The following is a 5778-nucleotide window of genomic DNA, read 5'->3' as shown; positions in this document are numbered from 1 at the left end:
GCCCCACAGCTGATTCTAAAGATTTTATTGGTTGTGTCAATTAAAGTGTTGATTTCCTACACTATGCTTCAAAAAATGCTAACCCCTAAACCTACCCCACACCTGGCCCTAACCTTAACCAGTGAAATTAACTGCACGGCAGGATTGGTGCTGAATAGCGTGGTAAAGAAAGATGCAGTTCAGGAGATAAACAGTTAATAAGATTATGCGATATGAGATCGTTCCGTAACTCCCCAACCGGACCTCACCGGACAATGGCACCTTTTTAGTTACACCCAGCGTCACTACCCCCTCCTACCCTGCAAATTTCGAGCCCCGGAATGCCCCCGCTGCTTAGAACAAAGCGATCGAGTAAAATCTTTCCCCTGTGCTGCGCTGGGACGACTCACGGGAGAGCTCGAGGTTGATTCCCGTTTATATCATGAAGCAGAGGTTCAAACTCCAGTCCGAACACCACTGGCCACGAGCTTTGGGTTCTGCTCTCATGGAGAGTATTTACTTATATAGCATATTTTATTTTAGATGAACTAGAAACAATGTTTAATTTATAAAGATTTTTTTTTAAATGTAAGTCAATAACAATTGGCTGGAGTCAGAGCCAATGGTGAAAGTCTTTGCGCGAGGAGACCCCGCCCCATTTTGGAGGTTCTGCCCACTTTTGGAGTTCACGCCCCATTTTGGAGATCTCCGGTCTGCAGTTATATCTACTTGGAGATACCTAGCTTGCATGGGTTGTGAGTCGGCACGGCTCCAGCGCAGATGAATCTGATGTTCTGAAGAGTATGTGTGGCAGTCAGTCACTGCACCGGTGTGGATATTTACTGTACTTCGCAATCACAGATTCTAGCCTATATCTTGGAATATGACCCAAATAAGAATTTTCACCATATATTGCCATGCAACAAGCAAGTAACACGTCTGCCACGTTTGTTCTGACCACCTGAGGAAAAAAGCATTACCATAAATCTGCTACCAGTGGTGATTAAATCTAAAGATCGGTTAGCTCATATCACATCAAACCGTTCAAATTATTATTATTGTTATACTTTATTCTCAAATGATTAATATTAACAACATCAGCACTGGTGATTATGAATAGTGTGTATTAGCGTGTAGATTTCAATTTCTGCACTGTCTAATCTAATTGTCATACTCTTCAAATTTCATATTAAGAAATTCTTTTAACCCAAAAAGCAAATTATGCTCCCTTCGAACTGGATATCTTTAAAATACAAATCTTTGTAATCCCAGGCTATCTGTAATCAGAAGCACATTTATAACTGGAATATAATTTAATTTCAATTTCATTCACATGTGTTTCATAAACACATAATCCTTTATGGATTACAATCCGATATCAAAATGATACATTTAGTTATTCCGGCTGCTGTGAGAAAAGGCTATAAACGATCCGCCAACTGCAGGATCCTCACATGCCATAGCTTAGTAGCGGGACAACTTCTTTATGTTTACAGAAGTAACGTAATGACGCAGCAGCATGCTCGAACTTCCTGCAAAAACCTACCCGTACCACACAAATTAGAAAACATTATTATAAGCTAAACGTTGTGAATCGGGCTAAAGTAAGGTGATAGTTTCGAAAACTGGCTGGTTATGTACTTGCTATTGACAGTTATGGACTGCATATTGCTTTATTGAATTTCTGGTGTTTTGGAATAAAAATAATATAGTGCGCAAGTCTCTCTTTTGATTCATTATTTTTATCAGAGCCACACTGTTTAAATCCTGATCATTAATGTTCATATTCTCACCATCAGGAGCTGGATAACCGTAAACCTCGACCTCACAGAGGGTAAGAAGTCGATTAGATCCAGGTATGACCACGTTGATGTAACGGCCTGGAATGCCTTTCTTCCATTTGAAAGTGAGGGATCTCCCACCTGGAATGGATGATTTTATTTTTTTTCAAACATTATTTTTAATATAACAAACAGGAAATAACTCGCATAATACAATTAAATGAATAACTGTATAGGCCTACAACTAAATTACACCTCGCTTTTCAGAACGATGAACTTTGTAAAAATCGACACGTTTCAGAAAGGCGGGGCATAGAGGAGCAACAATAATGTACATTATGTGGAAAATAATGTGTTTTTTAAACCTTAAACCACATAAACACATTGCATTACACCAAATACACAAAATAATGTTATTTTTAGCAACATCATATGACCCCTTTAAGATTTAACAGAACGTAATTGAAATAACTGAAGTCATTTAAGTAAGTAAAATGTCATGCAATGAGAACATGCACATGAAAATATTTTTTGACAAGTAGGCTACCTGTATAACATGATCACAGTAATGAACTATTGACACTGATTTTGACATTTTCAAAAACAAGTTTAATTGACCCACCTGTATTTTAAAAGCTCCAAAATAAGGTTCTCTCAAAAACAAGATAAAGTTCACTCTATGGGCAAAAAATGCTCATCATCACACAACATCAGGAGGCCAGTTGTATTTAAATGACATTTAAAGGTGTGGCTGCTTTATCTAAATCACCTGATATAAATGTGCTTGATCACAACTGTGATACATTTTATGAGGTATGTTTAATAATTTATACATTTGCAGCAATACTAAAGGAACAGACTGATTATTCACCTGTTTACACATATATTTAAGTTATAAATGTGCTGTGCAAGAGGACAAAGGACCATATAAAAAGATAAAACAGTTAAGAACAGTTCATTGATAAGAATTAATACACAGCAAAATTTATGTACTTTAACACTCTGTAGATTGGAACAATATGTACTTTGAGCAGAGTTGATTTAACTCTGGGGATTTTGCTGTGTAGGATGAAATAAATGTTTTCTTGAAGAAAATATAAGCGCTTGCGCAGAGAGCAATTGAAGAATGCTAATAGTAATTGAAGCAATTGAAGAATGGTAAATGTTGTTGAATTTAATTGTAGAAAAGTAGATGAACACAATATATAAAACTTTGTTAACCCTTTACAATAAGGTTCCATTTGTTAACATTAACTATATTAGTTAACATGAACAATAATTACATAGCACTTATTAATGTTAGTTAATATTAAGTTCAAAACTTACTAATACATTATTAAAATTTAAAGTTGCGTCTGTTAACATTAGTTAATGTACTGTGAATTAACATGAATATGGACATTTTTATTAACTAACATTAAAAAAAGAGTAATAAATGCTGTAAAATATATTGTTCACAGTTTGTTGGTTCATGCATTAACTGATGTTAACAAATGAGACATTATTGTTAAGTGTTACCAAGTGAAACTGTGTCTGTTCCCCGATCTAGCAAATACAAAAAACGTAAATAAATTTAAGGGTAACAATTTAATTGATGTTCAACAAATAAATAAACAAGTGATAAAGCTTGGCTTAATGAATATTAGATCCCTTTCTACAAAAGCGCTTTTTGTAAATGATCTGTGATCAAAAACTTGATGTGCTCTGTTTGACAGAAACCTGGCAAAATCCAGATGATTACATTACTTTAAAGGATTGTTAGGCTGCATTAATTAGGTCAACCAGAACTGGGAACACTTCCCATAACACCGGATGTACTTGTTACATCGTAAGAAGAATGGCATCTACGCTAATATTAGTCTGTTTTATTCTTATTCCGAGGTCACCGTAGCCATATCCAGTCTCTATCCAGATCAGATGGTCACTGCAGTCACCCGGATCCCGTCTGTATCCAAACCAGATGGTGGATCAGCACCTAGAAACGGCCTCGACAGCCCTGAATCCCCTGCGAAGACCTTGTCCGCCATCGGCTCAAGACCACGACAACCAGACAAGTCCTCTGCTCAATCTGACGTGTGTTGCAGCCTGGAATTAAACCACATCAGCTGCACGGCGTTGCTGATAGCCGGATCTCTCACGGCTATCACCAACATGTCAAAGGTTTTGGCACTTGCGTCGTCTCTGGTTCTCTTTATTACTTTTGGATTACTTTCCCAAATGGAATTTGGATACCTGTCTAGCGAACTCAGGGCACTGGATGTGCACTCACGCCTCGACTCTGAGACATACGAGCACTGCCGTTCGCTCGGGATCATCTGACGTCCGCGTTACATACATCGCTCAGTCAGAAGGATTTTTAACCTTCAGCAGCCAAAACCTACTGCTATTCCGAGCATCTGGTCTAGTAACAGAGCTTTGGTTAAATCAAAACATCTGTGACAGTGACTGTCATCTATCGCGATCGCTTGTCTATGTAAAAAAGTCTGAGTCAAACGTCAACTTCACCGGCAACATAGGAGTACTGCATAACCACTTTGCTCTGCTGAACTGTCGCTCCATCTCGGACAAGGGCCCCTATCTAAACGAACTAATTGCGGATACCGACTTGGACATGTTATTTCTTACTGAGACCTGGCAAACACCTGATGATTTCATCCATCTTAATCTGCTTACACCGAATGGATATCAGTACTTGTCCAAGCCGCGTGTATCTGGTAAAGTGGTTGGCCTTGCGGTCATCTGTCGTAACTCCATAACACTCACTCAGACGGATTTTCATTGTATTAAGACTTTTGAATACATGGTTCTGAAGGTCGGCTCAAATCGTTCCCTCACAATTATTTAGATTTATAGACCACCCAAACAGCAAAAACGACTTTTTCTCTGAACTCAGTGAACTATTAACGCTTGCTTGTGCATCATCAGCCCAGGTCATCTTACTTGGTGACTTTAACATCCATGTTGATACACACTGTTTTAATAGTACTCAACTGACGACTGTTCTGGACCGCTTCGATCTTTATCAGAACGTCAACTTCTCTACTCACACTCATGGTCATACGCTTGACTTAGTCTGTACATCAGGTTTGAACAATATCTCAATTAGTGGTTTGGCTACTCCTATTTATGATCATAAGCTTATTACTTTTGACTTTAACCTATCCAACCAAATGTACTGATAACAGAACCATTTCTTATCGTAAGTTCAATGCTATCAATGTTGATACATTTACTGTATCAACTCTGTTGCTTCATCTGTTATTTCTGATCATGTTTTCATTAGAACTAGGTCAGTTCCCATGTCCATAGGCTAGTTCAGGCTCCAATGCATAATGCCTTTCAATGAGAATCTGATGATCTATGCTGTTCTTTTTTATGCCATTTTCAGGGTAAGCTGGACGCATTATGTGGGACAAAGGTGACTTGACTAAAACTTTTAATGATCTATAAGCATTTTTAATTGATTTTAATGATCTATAAGCATTTGTTAAATAATTATATAAAAATACATTACAAGTACAGTACATATGAACTTATTTATGTATTTGTTTGTCATTCTAACTAATTATTCTGAGCTAATTATTAAGGATCAGGCTTATATCAAACAAATAATTATTAGTCGTTATTATATAGAATATTATCACTGACTTAAGTATAGCGCGAGTTTAAGCACTCTCAAAAAACACTGTGAAGTGAATCTCTTACTACTTGCATCGTATATATCTGTACTTTGTTAATTATGGCGAGAGAATTTGCCAGAGAGCAAAATTTTTAATCATTAAATTTGTCAGGGTTCTGTCACTTCGGTCTAGTGTAATTCATAGTTTTGTGACAGAGCCCTGACACTCGCATCATGTCATTGTTTTCATGTGAGCGTGCGGCTTCGAGTGTGCTCGAGCCGTGCGCTCTCGTCTGTGTGTACTGTTTCATGTTGGAGCATGGTGTTCAGATCCCGGCACTCATGTCTTGAGTTTCGGTTTCGTGTCGGGGTCCGGACACTCGCGCTCCATGTTCTGTC

The sequence above is a fragment of the Sinocyclocheilus grahami genome, unplaced genomic scaffold, assembly GCF_001515645.1.
Source record: "Sinocyclocheilus grahami isolate Dianchi unplaced genomic scaffold, SAMN03320097.WGS_v1.1 scaffold9.1, whole genome shotgun sequence".
Lineage (NCBI taxonomy): Eukaryota > Metazoa > Chordata > Actinopteri > Cypriniformes > Cyprinidae > Sinocyclocheilus > Sinocyclocheilus grahami.
This window is presented reverse-complemented; position numbering follows the sequence as displayed.